This window comes from Thermobia domestica, chromosome 17 (assembly GCF_964235325.1).
Source record: "Thermobia domestica chromosome 17, izTheDome1.hap1.1, whole genome shotgun sequence".
NCBI lineage: Eukaryota > Metazoa > Arthropoda > Insecta > Zygentoma > Lepismatidae > Thermobia > Thermobia domestica.
The window spans coordinates 105,376,342-105,393,581 of NC_137470.1; positions in this window are offsets into that span (position 1 = coordinate 105,376,342).

A 17,240-nucleotide genomic window follows, 5' to 3' on the forward strand; every position below is an offset into this window, starting at 1 on the left:
TACAGCTTGGATTGATGCTCCCTCTTCTTTCTATAAACGCCTCCAAATTCTAGAACGCCACGCACTCCGACTTGCCTTTCGTATCCGTCTTCCCAGTCCTACTCGAGATCTGTATGACCGTACTCCATTTCCACATATTCTCTACCACCTTGAAACACTCCGCCTACGCTATATTTCTCAACGCTTCCAGAACCACCATCCCTTACTTTTTGACACCATGCACGCCGACGCCACTTTCCCAAAACGAGAACTCCTTCGCCATACACCGTTGTCTCTGCTTTTCTCCCTGTATCATTATTCACTGCCACCTGACAGCATTGATCTTCCTCTCGTTGCCGATTTCATCACTCATCTCGATTCACCTTACATTTTCCCATCTACTGCACAGTAGTCCTACTGTCTCAACAGGCCTCCCACTGTCTTCATCACGATCCAGAGTAGCCCTGGATCAGAAGATAATCAGCATTTGTCGCACTAACCAAATACCTTGTGTTGTGACGTCTTCTGCACTTCATCCTCATCTCATCATCACCTAATAGTATGATCATGGTTAAAGGCCATGATGTCCTGCAGCTCCTCCAGTCAATACCAGAGCTGAAAATTGATGCTTCCCCCCTAATGTTATTATGATTTTAAAATAAAATAAAGATTTAATAAATAAATTAAACCTCACTTACCCCATCTATCTTTCTCCTCACCCGAGATTTCCTTAATTCCTCATCCCCTAATAAAGGGTATGACCCTTTGGGCGGGGCTAGTCGTGCGCGGCTAGCAAAAAAAAAAAAAAAAAGCACCCAACACACGCACCAAGATCATACGCCAAGCGCAAAATCGGCTCAACCTCCTCAAGCGCCTAGTTGGTACAACCTGGGGTTTAAAACCGTTAACAGTACTTTATACTTATAAAGCATTTATGCGCAGTACATTAACATATGGTCACACGGCCTGGACATCTGCACCGCCAAAATTCTATCAGAAGTTGGCTATCCTAGAGCGCCATGCTCTACGCCTCGCACATCGCATCAGCTTACCGCATCCGACACGGTTACTTTACGAGCTGATTGACTTTCCACCTTTATTGCACCATCTCGAACAGCTTCGTACTCGGTACGTTTGCAAGCGAATTGAACAGCAGCATCCCATGTTACTTGATATCCTACGGTACGATCGGGATCACGACGCACCCCCAACTTACGTTGATACTCCCCTACAGCACTTCATGACTCTTTATCATTTGCAACTGGATTATGCTGTAGTGGATCCTGAAATATTTCACATCTACGAACCACGTGAGCTTTCATCATTCATATATCCATCATACGCACCGTAACTACCTATTAACATGGGCTTCCTCTGTCTTCATCAGTTCCTGAATCGCCCCAGGAACAGAAGATAACTTGCATTCGTCAGTACTAACAAATACCTTGTGATGTGGCGTTAAGAGCACTGCATTTCATCTTCATGTCCATCTCTCCATACTGCCTCCTGTACTATATTCATTCCAGTTTTGCATTCGTCTTACCTCAGCACTACATGGTAATAAATGTATTATTTTCTACAGTATTATTGTCTCATGCTTATATCATGCTTGTACTTCATTAGATGTTATTGTCACCCTTCCATCACCTCTCTGTGTGTATATGTATTTAATAAATAAATAAATCTTATATACTTGTGCACCTCTTAGACCAGCCACATTAAACTGCAAACTACCTTTTCTATAAAGCACTTACCCGAAGAAAGGGCAAAACCCTTTAGCAAGACGACGGACAAAAAAAAAAGGCACCCAACACATCTTCTTGGTCGATAGCAATATCGACTGTATCAACTGTGACGTACCAAACGTCAGAACAGTTGTCTTTTGAGATACCTTATTCCACTATCCTGGTCACTGAAGTTTGACATCTGTGTGTATCGGTTGAGAGACTGATCTAGCCCAACTCATCAGATACCCACGCAGGTTGATAGCATCTTTGGCCCACCTAGACCACTATCCAAACGGGTGGTCTTCAAACCTGTAACCTAGACGACCCCTGCTATGGCATCTGGACAAGGCCCCGGTCACTCTGGATTACCTTCTGTTGTTGTGCAGGGCCCCTCTCTGACGGCGGCAAAGCTTGATAAGCGCAAAGCCCGCCAAGAGTCAGAACCGAGCAGTCCGACGGGTCAATCTGCAAAAGCTGCTACTTTTGCTTCTGCACTACAGATGACACCTCCAACGAAACGACACCATACTTTGAGTGAATCCTCATCAACATCCAGCAATATGGATACCGAGATCACTGCCAATACATCATCTAAACCTATCGTGCATTCTTTTCTCCTAACAAACTACGACGCCAAATACCATGATCTGAAGCAGATCTACTTGCGTTTACTTAAGTACGTGCCACGATCGGATGTCAAGCAGCTCATACCCACCAAGAATGGTATTATCATCCGATCCACAGATCCCAACATGGCAACCACACTCCGCAATACTTACTCTTTTGAGATCTTTGGCAAATCGGCAAACCTTCAAAAGCTTACTTCTCGCCAAGCGAAGCAGCCTCCACCTCCTCGCAAGCCTCCGGCTCTCTCTGTAGTTATCCGAGGAGTTGATCCACAATACACAGATGCTGAGATCGCTGAGGAACTCAACATGGAGGGTCATTCGATCATTAAATGCATTCGAATTAAGAACATATCCGGACCAACCTACATGGTCCGTGTTCTAACAAATAACCAAGAGACCGTGGATGATCTCCTTAGTAACGGTGCATTTATATACTTAAAACGTCATCGAGTAGAACCATCTCGCTCACCACCTCCACTTCCAATGCGTTGTGAGCGATGTCAATCCTATAATTCGCATCATACCAACGATTGCAGGAACCCTTTCAAATGTGGGTACTGTGCCGGCCCACATTCGACTAAGTCGTGCACTAATCTTACAAATCCACCGCAATGCTCAACCTGCCCGGATCAGCATCCTACATACAGTTATAAATGTAAGGCCAAACCTGCAGCAGAAATACTTAAACCAGAGCTCACTGTTCCTATACGCATCCATAACGCCGATTCTACCACACCACCCCCTACTTCTGCAAATCAACCGATTACCATTGACAAATTTTTGGCATTCCTTACTGTCACATTGCAGAACATTCATCCCTTCCTTCGACAACATATTCTTCAACAAGTGCAACTAGCCGCAAAAACCATCCTGCATGTCAATTTTACGGGCACCTACTCCAACAACTTCGCACACTTTCATTCTACTGTACATGAATCTGCAGTATAATTTCCCTCTTCATCTAATCTTTCTAATCTTCATTATGGCAGTTCACTGTTTGTTTCTGAACATTCGTTCTCTTCAGAAAAACAGGCCTTTGTTTGAACAGCTGCTCCTTGAGGAACACATTCATTGCTTTCTACTTAATGAGACATTTCTCTCACCAAAAATATCCTGTAAAATTCCATCTTATCATCTTGTTCGCCACGACAATACCGTCCCAGCTCGCCGTGCTAGTGGCGGTGTCGCTATAGGCTTTCCATCATCTGTCTCTCATCGAATACATGCTACCGGCGATCCAACACTGCCTGAACATCTTATCTCCACCTTATATTTCAAACATTGTTACATCACGGTAGCCACCATCTATATACGACCCGGCCAACCTATTCCTCACAGTTTTTTTCAGTATATATCGGACAACTTTCGCACCTACATTATCATGGCTGATATTAACTACCACAGTCGCACAGATCACCAAAAGCTTACTTTCCGCAACTATCTTCAGACCCACACGACTGGTTTCTTTCACCATATCCCTAAACCGACAAGGCCGGCATCCAACACAACTCCTGATATTGTCGTAACTTCACCCAACCTTCTTCGCAAGCTTACCTTGACTGTACTTGATCCTCTGGGGAGTGATCATGTCCCTATCAAACTCACTATTCAACAACAGGACCCTATTCAACCACCTCCAACTGCTCCTCCCCGCTCAGTACCTCGTTTTGACCGTGCAAATTGGCCTAAGTACAAGGAATGCCTCTCTAATAGCCTCACATCTGTATCAGCCCCTACTACAGAGGCTGAACTTTACGATACCTTACATACCATCACCGAAAGTATACATCAGGCATCCGCTGAATTCATACCCCAGACTACAGTAACTTCCTACAGACCTAAGCTACCGCCCCAGTATTTACCATTAATACGCCGTTCCCGCCAGCTCTATCGAGATTTTACTCACACAGGTAATCTGGAATCGCTTCGGCAACATCGTCAATACCAAAGAGCAGTCCATAACTATATTGTTGCCTACAAGACCAGAAACTGGATCAAAACCTGTAATACTCTCTCCGATACAGCCCACCCAACTAAGTACTGGAAACGATTTCACCAGCTCACTGGTCAATCCTGTCGTACTTCTTATCCTCTCATCCTTAATGATACGCCCTTACACACTGACGAGGAAAAAGCCAATGCTTTTGCTGACCAGCTGCAAGGGGTCTTCACACCTCTTGGACCTGCCTTTACAGCTCGCCCTCATCCTACAGCTCGGCTGAATCTCAATACACCATCACTTCAACCTCATACCGAACATCCTCTGCCCGACGATTCACCTTTAACAGCTCCTATCACTGTCACAGACATTACTTCCATTATAGCTCGTAAGCGTAACACTGCTCCAGGGTTAGATTCTATTACCTACCGTCATATCAAAGAAGGACCGTATATTCTCCATTATCTTCTGTCACTCATTTTCACGTTCATTCTCCGTACTGGTTTTATCCCTACCGATTGGAAAACATCAAAAACTTTAATGTTCCTCAAACCGAAAAAAACAGCTCCCTCTGTGTCTTCCTACCGCCCAATACAACTCACCCTTGTTTTCAGCAAGATACTCGAACGAATTCTTGTCTCACGCTTGCACATCCATCTCACCGCTCACAACCTTATTCCTATTCATCAGGCTGGATTCCGTCCAAACTTCAGTATTAACGACCAACTTCTCCGCCTGACCACGTACCTTACAGCTCAGTTTAACCAATCTAAGCCTTCTTGTCTTGTCCTTTTTGATTTAGAAAAGGCGTTCGATAAAGTATGGCACCTAGGTCTTCTGTACAAACTATTTTCTTTCCGCCTTCCAATATGTTACATTCGATTCATCCACCATTTTCTCTCCGGTCGCCTGACCTATGTTTCCATCAATACTGCTCTCTCACACCCTGTGTTTATTCATTCTGGTGTTCCTCAAGGCTCGGCCCTGTCCCCGCTTCTTTATCTACTGTATGTTGCTGACTTTCCTGCTCTTCCTACGAACGTCAGTCTATTTCAATATGCGGATGATACGGCTTTTCTGGCAACGGCAAATACTATTCAACACATCAATCGCATCCTTCAACCTGCCATTGATGCTTTCATTCAATGGTGCGAAACCTGGCGCCTCAAACTAAACGCCAATAAAACACAAGCCATTATCTTCTTACCACCAGGTAAACGCAGTCGGGTTCATCGCAATCCATCCAATCTCAGTATCGAGATTGCAGGAACACCACTTTCTGTTAGTCCCACAGTCACATATCTAGGCATTATCTTCGACTCCCATCTGAAATGGTCTGCTCATCTCAAAAGTCTTGCTCTTAAAGCGACCAACCGTCTAAACTTACTGCGACGCCTAACTGGGACTACTTGGGGCCTGAAACCTAAGATACTTCTAAACACCTACAAGGCGTTTTTACGCCCTGTTTTGACTTATGGCTTTACAGCCTGGCTATCAGCTCCAGAGTCATATTACCGCAGGCTACAAATTCTTGAGCGCCATGCCCTACGCCTTGCCTTTCGAATTAAATTACCAAGCCCTACATGTGACTTATATGAGAGAACACCTTTTCCACAACTCCTTTATCACCTAGAAGACCTCCGACTCCGGTACGTTACGAAGCGATTCCAGACTCACCATCCATTGCTCTTTGATGCCATGCACCACGAAGCTACTCTTCGCAAACCTTCAACTATTCTCCGTCATTCTCCACTCTCTCTGCTGTTTACTCTGTACCAATACGTTCTCCCACCAAATAGTCCCGACTTTCAACTTCTTGAAGACTTCATCATTGCAATCCCCCCACCATGTATCATTCCATCATATGTTGCACAGTGATTTCACCGCACTAACAGGGCTCCACTCGTCTTCATTACGTCCAGAGTAGCCCCTGGACAGAAGATAACATTCATTCGTCTCTCTAACACTCTGTGTTGTGTTGTGATGTCAAGTGCACCTCATTGTTCCATTTCTCCACACTGTTCTGCTCTCACGCTCTCCTGTTGAATTGCTCACACTTATTCATGTTTTCCTGTCCTTATGATTATGGTTAACGGCCATAATGTCCTTTCAATTGAATGAATTTGGATTTAATAAAGTTAACAAAATCTCTTTTGCCTCACGATAATTAACCTACACCTACAGTTCCTATAAACTCCGCTTCCCAAATAAAGGGCGTAACCCTTTGGGTGGGTGCTAGCTACGGCTAGCAAAAAAAAAAAAAAAAAGCACCCAACACTGCAACACTTCGAACCTAACTCCTCTTGTAGTTAGTTACTGTATTAAGCAGTGATCCAGTATTGAAGACGTACTTGTGAGAACAGTACAGATACGCTACTTAGGAGTCTGACAGAAGATCCTCATCTTCTGGAGGGCTTTTTCTAAATTTTTTTGAAGGTCATTGTTTACAGTCATACTCTGACCAACTTTTCTGTCTTTTGTAGAACGTATTCGAACGGGGTGCTCTTCGCCTATATACAACCTACTACTGAGTAATTCATGTTTCCATTGCCTTGATCCCTTTGGATCACGCATCGGTTACCGGGGATAGTTGTGCCTCCCACCAGTAACCCCTCGGAAGAAACAGGAAGGGATCCTCGCAGGAACCGGCGCGGTCGACCATTATCAGAAAGTAGTGCCGAATCTGTAGACAAACGCTCTCGATTCCGTTCACCTGCTTACATACAGAAACCACCTGTACAAGCTGAACCAATGCAATGCACTACTGATATGTCGCCGCCATTGACATCATCTACTGGAATGCAACCAAACTTTGTTGCATCTCTCACATGACCGAAGATACATTCCTTTTTGCTTACCTATTACGACAGCAAGTACAGCAATAGCCGTCATATCTTTAATTAAATAATGAAATACCTTCCTCGCGCCAGTGTCAAAGAGATTGTGTTTACCAGGAATGGCATTATTATTAAATCTGATGATGAAACCTTCGGTATCACGATTCGTAACAAAGCCAGGTACGAAATATTTGAAAAAAATGCTAAGCTTACCAATCTCAGTACTAAGATAAAAAACCACCGCCCTCTCGTTCACCGATAATGTCTGTTGTCATTCAAGGCGTTCTGCTAGAAATAACTGACGAAGAAGTCTTAGAGGAGCTTAAAGCCGAGGGAATAGAGGTAGCAAAATGTCTTCGAATCAAAAATAACAATGGTCCAACTTATATGGTTCGTGTTTTGACCATGTCTCAAATATCAATCGATACTTTGTTGCAAGATGGTGCTTACATCTTCAAAAAACGACATCGTGTTGAGCCATCTCGTACACCTCTTCCAGTTAGATGTGAGAAATGTCAAATCTACAATGACCATGCTACTTCCAAGTGCCCAAATGTGGGTACTGTGCAGGACAACATGAAACAAAGGATTGCTCAAATACAGGGAAGCCACCACATTGTTGAACATGTTCAAGTAATGCACATCCTACTTACAGTTATAAATGCAAATCTAAGCCAGCAGCCAAACCAGATAACCGGAAATGACTGTTCCGCTCCGTACAACAGACGCTTCTGTTCCTTTTTCCCAATCTATCGCTTATCCTCTCACCGTTGAGAATTTCCTGCGCTATATTACTCTTATCTTGCAAAATATCTTTCCATTTCAACGAAAGCTAATTCTTGACCATGTTATTGCGGCGGCCTCAATTATATTTCAAGTTAATCTCTATGCTACCTATTCTGGTCCCTATGTTCATTTCCATATTGTACCACGTGATACCGCAGTTTAAACCCAAAGCTTTCTCTCTCAGTATTGCTCTTACTGTTCTTTTTATGAATATTCGGTCGTTATCTCAACACCGAATACTATTTGAGCAGCTACTCTTAGAACAACATGTGGATATATTTGCTTTGAATGAGACAGCCCTTAAGCCCACAACATCTATACGCCTTCCTAGGTATCAGTTACTAAGACATGATTACGCAGATACCAACGCTCGAGCACAAGGCGGCGCTGCTATTGGAATCTACTATAAACTAACTTACAGAGCTCATTCTATTCCATCACTTGTCTCCTTGCCTGAACATTTGATGACAACCATATATCTACCAAATATGGCTCTAATCATAGCTACAATCTATGTCCGTCCAGGGCATGATATTCCGCTCGATTTCTTCCAGTACCTATTCTCGCAGTATCGTCAATTATTAATACTAGCGGATATCAATATTCATAGTCGATCCACGAGTGAGAAAATTCAGTTTTCTGATTATATTTCCCTAGGTCTGCATGGCCATATACAGATGGTGATCAGAAAAATGGAAAAACCTGTAGTTGGCAACACGTCAGATATATGGGTTAGCAGTGGTGCCGTGTCGCCCGCAGCGCCGGACCGCTGGTGGTGGTGTGTTAGGTCGGTCTCCATGCTACGTCAGGCACAGTGGAACAGCAGTGTCCAGTGGCTGCAGCAGACGGAAGTAGTGTAAAATGGGAGACCTCTCAGATTTTCAAAGAGGGCAAATTGTTGGTGCGCGGTTATGTGGAGTGAGTGTGACGGCAGTGGCTACTGTGTTAGGTGTGCCGCGTGGGACAGTGTCGAAGGTGATGACGGCCTACACAACACACGGGAAAACCACATGGAGAAGCTGAACAGTGGGCGGAAGAAAATCATGAGTGACAGGTCACGCCGGGTATTAAAGCGCATTGTCACGTAGAACCGTCTTGCCACTGCGAAGCAAGTGACGGAGAAACTCAATCAGCACCTCCCCCACTCTGTTTCGACAATCACAGTCCGCCGCGAATTACATGACATGAACTTACGGGGTCGTGTTGCACGGGCCAAACCGCTCATCAGGGACCATAACGCTTTCGCACGCCGCAAATGGTACCGCGACCATGCAACTTGAAACATTGAGGACTGGAAACGTGTGATATGGTCGGATGAGTCATCCTTCACCCTATTCCCAACCACGGGCCGTGTTTATGTGTGGAGCCCAAAGAGGCTTATGATCTGTAAAGTCTCCGCCCAACTGTGAAACATGGCGGCGGCTCGGTGATGCTGTGGGCCGCCATATCATGGTTTTCATTGGGTCCTGTGGTCACACTTAGCGGACGAATCACTGCCAACGATTATGTCGCAATTTTAGGAGACCACTTGCATCCTATGGTCCGGATGTTGTTCCCGGGCAATGACGCCATCTTCCAGGATGATAATGCACCCATTCACACAGCTGGCGTTGTTGCAGCATGGTTTGAGGAACTTCGGGATGAAGTTCAACACCTCCCCTGGCCCGCCCAATCCCAGATCTCAACATAATTGAACATCTGTGGTCCGTCTTGGAAACACGGCTCCGGCGACTTTTTCCACCTCCATCCTCTCTCACAGAACTGGCCGATGCCCTGTACGAGGAATGGGGTAAACTTCCACTTGCTACCATTTACGACCTCTACGCCTGCATCCCACGTCGCATCAAGGCTGTTCTCAAGGCGAAAGGTGGCCCGACACCATATTAATCTGGTAAGTTGAAATTTCGTTCAGGTGTTTCCATTTTTCTGATCACCATCTGTATATCAACTACCCAAACATACCAGGCCGAGTAGTCAGACTACTCCTAACGTTATCATTAGTACAGCTTCAATAGTTGCTAGAACTTCTATCACGGTTCTTGACTGTATCGGCAGCGATCATCTACCAGTAAAAGCGGTAATTAACCATGCACGACCACCATCGTCTCAACAATTAACAAGAACTATTTTCTTATATGATAAGGCTAACTGGGAACAATATCTGACTGATATCAATACCGCAATAGATCAGTTACAACCACCAACCTCTGAAGCTGATCTGAACAATGTCGTTCATAGCATTACAACTGCTCTTAACGACAGTGCTGCAAAGAATATCCCTACGTACCATGGGAAAACATATCAGCCAATATTACCACCGCAATATCTTACACTTGTACGAAAATCCAGGCAGTATGTTTGTGAATATGAGGAAACACGAAACCCAGAATATTGAGCCCACGCACGTCGATGGCAACGCACAGTTCATAATTATATAGTTGCCCATAAAAGACTTACGTGGACTAAAACGTGCAACAAGTTGAACACCGAAACACACCCCACAAGATACTGGAAACAGTTTCACCTGTTAACTGGGCAGAAATTCAGTACTTCATACCCTCTTGTCCAGGACGATTAGCCTTTGCACACTGATCAGGCGAAAGCGGACGCTTTCGCATCTCACTTACAAACAGTCTTTACGCCGCCTCTATGTACACATCGTTTAAGTCCCCGCATATCTGAACCAGCAATCAACCAACTGCTCCAACCATCAATCACCCATGAGTTGGATACAACACATCCTTTAAATCACGAAATTACCTAAGATGAAATAAGAGATGCTTTAAAGCGGAAACGTAATACAGCACCTGGTTTTGATCATATATCTTATCGAATCCTCAAAGAGTGCTCACTACAGTGCTTTCTCTTCCTGGCAACGATTTATACGTTTATTTTAAGAACTGGATATTATCCACACAACGGGAAGATGTCTAAAGTTTGCATGTTCTTAAAACCAAACAAACCAACTCACTCCGTGAAGTCATATCGGCCCATACAACTGACATCTACTTTGGGAAAATTATTTTAGAAAATACTGGTGCATCGTCTCCATCCATATCTCAATGATCATCACCTTTTACCTTCTCATCAGACAGGATTTCGTCCATATTACAGTCTCAATGATAAATTACTCCGTCTTACCACTATTATCACAAATCATTATAACAAAGCACTACCGTTCTGCCTCATACTCATGGACCTTGAGAAAGCATTTGATCGTATATGGCATTATGGGTTATTCTATAAATTGCTGAACCTCGGTGTTCTTCTAAATTATCTTCGAGTTATCTACTCTTTTATATTAAACCGTATTGCCTATGTTACTATCAACGGCTCTCTATCACATCCGATTTTCCCCTATACGGGAGTACTACAAGGGTCAAGTTTTCACCTCCTCTGTATATCCTATATGCCTCCGATTTACCATCTCCGGCACCTCGTACATATCTCTTCCAATATGCGGATGACACTGCATTCCTTACACTCGGTAAAACAATTCAGCAGATTAACGTAAATTTGCAGACTACAATTACGGACTTTCTTCTCTGGTGCAATAAGTGGAGACATACTGTTAACGAAGAAAAGACACAAACTTTAGCTATTTTACCGCCCAATTGTCGCAGTAAAGTCCATCGTAATCCGAATTTGCTTGAGATACGTGTTGGATATCATCTCCTACGACCAACTAAAACTGTACTTATTTAGATGTCATTTTCGATGATAAATTGAGATGGTCAGCGCAACTACACAAACGTGTTACAAAAGGCAAAAATAGACTTCAACTTCATCGTCGCCTTGTAGGTCAAACCTGGGGTTTAAATTCAACATTGCTACTGAACACTTATAAAGCATTTATGCGGAGTATTCTCAGTTTTGGTCATGTCGCCTGGTGTTCAGCCCCTCAAAAGTTTTATAACAGATTAGAGATACTCGAGCGTCATGCCTTTCGGCTAGCATTTCGTATCAAACTACCTTTCCATAATCAAGATCTTTACGACAAGATAAACTTTCCGCCGCTTGTACAACACATTGCACACTTACGTAGAAAATATATAGCTAAATGCCTTCACGACTACAAGGATATTTTTCTAGACACCATATTTATAGACTTCGAGCTAGAATCGCAGTTCAGATACTTTTATACGCCACTAAGCACCTTACTTTCCATTTATGCTCGCACTCTACCGGATGATCACCATCATGTCAGATTTTTCCAACGCCAACTCATTCATCATAGCATCCCTCATCTTTTTCCATTATAGCACTGTTTATCACACCACTAACAAGGGCTTCCCAGTATTTTCTCATTAGTCTTGAGCCGCCCCAAGACAGAAGACTAACCTGCATTCGTCATACTTCCAAATTTAATTGTTTTGTGTTGTGATGTCAAGTGCACTGCATTCATCATCATCACTCGACTGTCGTTCTTCCAATTCGACGTTATTTGAATAACATTATTGCTTTATATATTTGTACATTCATTTCGTCGCATTCTTAGTACCTTCACTGTTCTTTATCATTTCACTTCATTATATATTTAATATATATTAGTTATATTTATCTTGACTTCGTTCTATATATTTCTTATATATTAGTTAATTATATTTATCTTTCCTATGTTAATTTTCTTTATATTTATGTTTTCTCTTATCAATATATATGTTGCTGTAATGTATTAGTTTCTTTGATATTTATTAATTATTAATCACCAGTATATTTCTCTACAGCTCAATGCCCAACTATAAGTAAAATAAAGGCACAATTGATGCAAACACACCCCATGCCAAGAGTTAGGGCGAAACCCTCTAGTGGCAGATTAATCTCATCTTCTGCTTTTGAAACAATCAAGATGTTCCCCAAACCTGCTTCCCTAAAAAAAACACTCGACACTGTTTACAATCAATAAAATACAGGTTTCCCTTCTTGTCTGGTAGCCTTTAATCTAGAAAAAGCTTTTGACAAAGTCGTGTACCCTGGTTTACTATACAAACTTCATAACTATTTTCTACCAACCTCATATATCAGATTCATCCATTCTTTCTTATTAGGGCGGCTAGCATATATCTCTATTAACGGAACACTTTCTCACCCAATCTTCCTCGAATCTGGCGTTCCTCAAGGCTCGTCACTGTCTCCTCTACTATACCTATTATATGTTGCCGACCTTGTTGTTCCAAACAACATACACATATTTCAGTTTGCTGACGACACCGTCTTTTTCACGACAGCCCGCATAGTGCAATCCATCAGTAAAACCATGCAAACGGCAATTGGCGCATTCGTTCACTGGTGTAATGTATGGCGGTTAAGTATTAATTCTACGAAATCTCAGGATATCGTTTCCTGCCACGTAGACGTCGTTCGCGAATATACAGGAATCCAAGCCGATTAAACTTCCAAGTAGATCATACACCTGTCCTGGCGTCAAATACTCTCACTTATCTTCGTGTCATATTTGACTCCAAACTTACTTGGATTCCACACCTCACTAAGATCATTCGCCAAGCACAAAATCGGCTTAACCTCCCCAAGCGATTAGTCTGTACAACATAGGGGCTAAAACCACTAACAATCCTTAATACATATAAGGCCTTTATGCGCAGTACACTAACATATGGACACACTGCCTTTACATCCGCACCGCCAAAATTCTATCAGAAATTGGCTATCCTAGAGCGTCATGCTCTACGCCTAGAACATCGCATCCGCTTACCGCATCCGACCCGATTGATTTTTCACCTTTATTGCATCATCTCGAACAGCTTCGTACTCGGTGCTTTTGCAAGCAAATTGACCAGCAACATCCCATGTTACTTGATATCCTACGATACGATCGGGATCACGACGCACCATCAACTTACGTTGATAGTCCCCTACAGCACTTCATGACTTTTTATCATTTGCAACTGGATGATGCTGTAGTGGATCCCGAAATCTTTCACATCTTTCACATCTGAGCTTTCATCATTCATCTACGCATCATATGCACCGTAACTACCTATTAACATGGGATTCCTTTGTCTTCCTCAGTTTCTGAATCGCCCCAGGAACAGAAGATAACTTGCATTCGTCAGTACTAACAAATCAATGTGATATGATGTGGCGTTCAGAGCACTGCATCTCATCTTCATCTAATTCTCTGCCTACTGCACCCTGCACTATATTCATTCCAGTTTTATATTCGTCATAACTCAGCACGGCATGCTAATAAATGTATTTTTTCTACAATATTGCTGCTGCACACTTGGTCTCCCATATATTATGCTTGTACGTCATTTTATCTTATTTCTCACCCCTATGTATGTGCATGAATATGTAATTAATGAATGAAAAAAATAATTAAATATATGTAACCTCTTAGACCAACAACATTAAACTTCAATCCAACTTTTATATATCTGTAGCACTCACCCGAAGAAAGGGCAAAACCCTTTAACCGGGACGACGGACCAAAATAAGCACCCGACACTTTTCTTACCAGCTTGACGTACCATACGTCACAAGCTGTATTTTTCTACCAAGCGTAGCCTAGCTGAGAATCGTTAACGTGCTTTCTAGGACATTGTGTTGCATACGCACAATAGAGACAAATACGCCTACGTTCTCACTGAGATTGACAGAACTTTTCAGTGCTGGAGGGTGAAGCCTATCATCGTTGTACACCGTTTCATCATATCATCTATCATCTCAACACATATCATATCTTCGACATCAACCAGACTGATCATTGTTGTTCTCTTCTCATATTGTACTGGCTTCGGCCACTCCGCAGTCTTCGCGATCTGTGGCTGTGTCCCCTGTGAACTCGATGGAGTGCAAGGGGGCCAAACCCAGAACGGGTCCCAATTCTCAAAAACGATCAGATGAAACACTACAATCACAAAATCAGAAAAAGCAACCTCGTCCTCGATCAAGATCTCCTGTCAGTCAGGCCTCCGAAAGTGACCTCTATTATCTAGCTATGGGCATCGCTTCAAACCAACCTCCAGCAACCTTCAATTATCTTCTTACTAATGCTGACCACAAATACTCTAATCCTAAACACATTCTAACTCAACTTATGAAATACTATCCGCGAGCTAATGTATCAGAAATCATCTTGACTAGGAACGGAATAATTATCAAATCTCCAGACCGAAACTTCATTACTACAATCAGAAAAAAGAACAGGCTTTCACATTTTTGGCAACAAAGCTAACATCCAAGTTCTCTCTCAAACCAGAAAAAAGCAAGCACCGCCATCTCGACGCCAACCCATGTTTTCAGTGGTGATAAAAGGCGTTCCACCAGCATATTCCGATGAAGAAATCATTGACGAATTAAGACTCGAATGTTATGAAGTACACAAATGCATTCACATCAAGTGTCAGTCAGGTCCCACCTATCTCGTTCGAGTTCTTACAGCATCCAAGGAAACAGTAGACGATCTGCTTCAAAATGGTGTCTATATCTATCGCATATGTCATAGAGTAGAACCATCCCGCACTTCACCATCACTTCCAATCCGTTGCGAAAGATGTCAAAGATATGCCTCATATTTGACTAAAAACTGTCCAAACTCACCCCGCTGTGGACATTGCAATGAGGACCATTCCACTAACAACTGTCCTAACCTGAGAAACCCACCTCTATGCAATAACTGCCATCAACAACACCCAACCTATAGTTATAAATGCCATCAAAAACCTGCTCCACCAACTGATAAACCTGAACTATCCGTTCCCATCCGTACCACCGATTCCGCTACACCACCTGCTAACTCTTTACGAGAACCCATCACAGCTGAAGACTTGCTCCGCTTCACCACTCTTATTCTTCAAAATATCCACCCCTTCTTACACCCACACATTCTTATGCAGGTCGATATCATAGCCCAACAATTAGTTGGCCTACAACTTTCTGCCACTTACATCGGTCCGCATGCCCACTTTTCCATCACATCTACTAAAACAGATCCAGAATGACCATCTCTATAATTTACAACCATCGCCCAACAACTTCTTAAACACTATCAATCTTTATGGCAGTCACTTTCCTCTTCCTTAATAACCGATCTCCTCTCACTCACAATGCAGTTTTTGAACAACTCCTAAGGGAGAAACAAATACAGGCTTTTGCGCTGAACGAAACCTATCTCAAACCTGCACATCATGTCCTTTTTCTACAGTTTCAACTACACCGTCATGATTGCTCTAGACCATACCAACGAGGAAATGGAGGCACTGCAATTGGAACATATCATAATATCCCTGTACGCACTCACTATTTTCCGAAGCCACATAACCTTCCCGAGTATTCCATAGTCACACTATATTTTCGCACCAAAATCACCACTCTATGCACTATCTACATTCGACCAGGCCACCCCATACCATATGATTTTTTGAATACATTGATAATACTTTTAGGCATTACATCATCATGGCAGACATAAATAATCATTGCCGCCCGCAGGCTGAGAAAGATCAGTTTCACAACTACATCTCTAATATCCTTGCCGCCGATTTTCATCATCTCCCATCGCCATCTCGCCCCATCAGCAACACCTCCCCACACATAGTTATCAGCTCTGCGTCTCTGAATATTCAAAATCTTAGGGTTCTCCCAGCTTTCGGCAGCGATCATGCTCCGATACTACTCAATATTATTCTCACCCACTCAGCTCAATCACAACCACCGCCCATTCACTACTTTCATTATAATCATGCAAATTGGGCCAATTTCCAAGGGGATCTTACAAATTCGATACAACATCTTGAAGAGCCTACATCAGAGCACGAACTCTATGACCTTGTTGACCAACTCACAGCATCTCTTGACACAGCCACCCACAATAACATACCCCTACGTATACGTCATCCACAGAAACCTCCGATCCCTCCACAATATCACTCCATCCTTGCTGCTTCTCGCCGCTCTTTCCGCGACTTTCAACGTACTCATAATCCTATATCCTTAGCACAGCATCGTCGTTGGACTCGCATGCTTCATAATTACCTTACTGCCTATAAAAGAAAACGTTGGATCTCCACCTGCAACTCCATCTCAACTACATCACATCCTACCAAATTCTGGCAAAACTTCCATCAGTTAACTGGTCAACCTCGACATATATCATACCCTATCATTTCACATCAGCATCCTCTCCAAACCGATACTGATAAGGCAAATGCTTTTGCCTTCCTCTTCCAAGAAATATTTACCCTTACCGTACAACTACCACATCCAACTATCACCCGACGTGTCGAACGCCTTGCAAATCCGCACTCCCCCTCCTACAACCCAACATTCACCATCAACTCACCGATTCACCTCTTAATGATCCCATTACTCCTGCAGATAT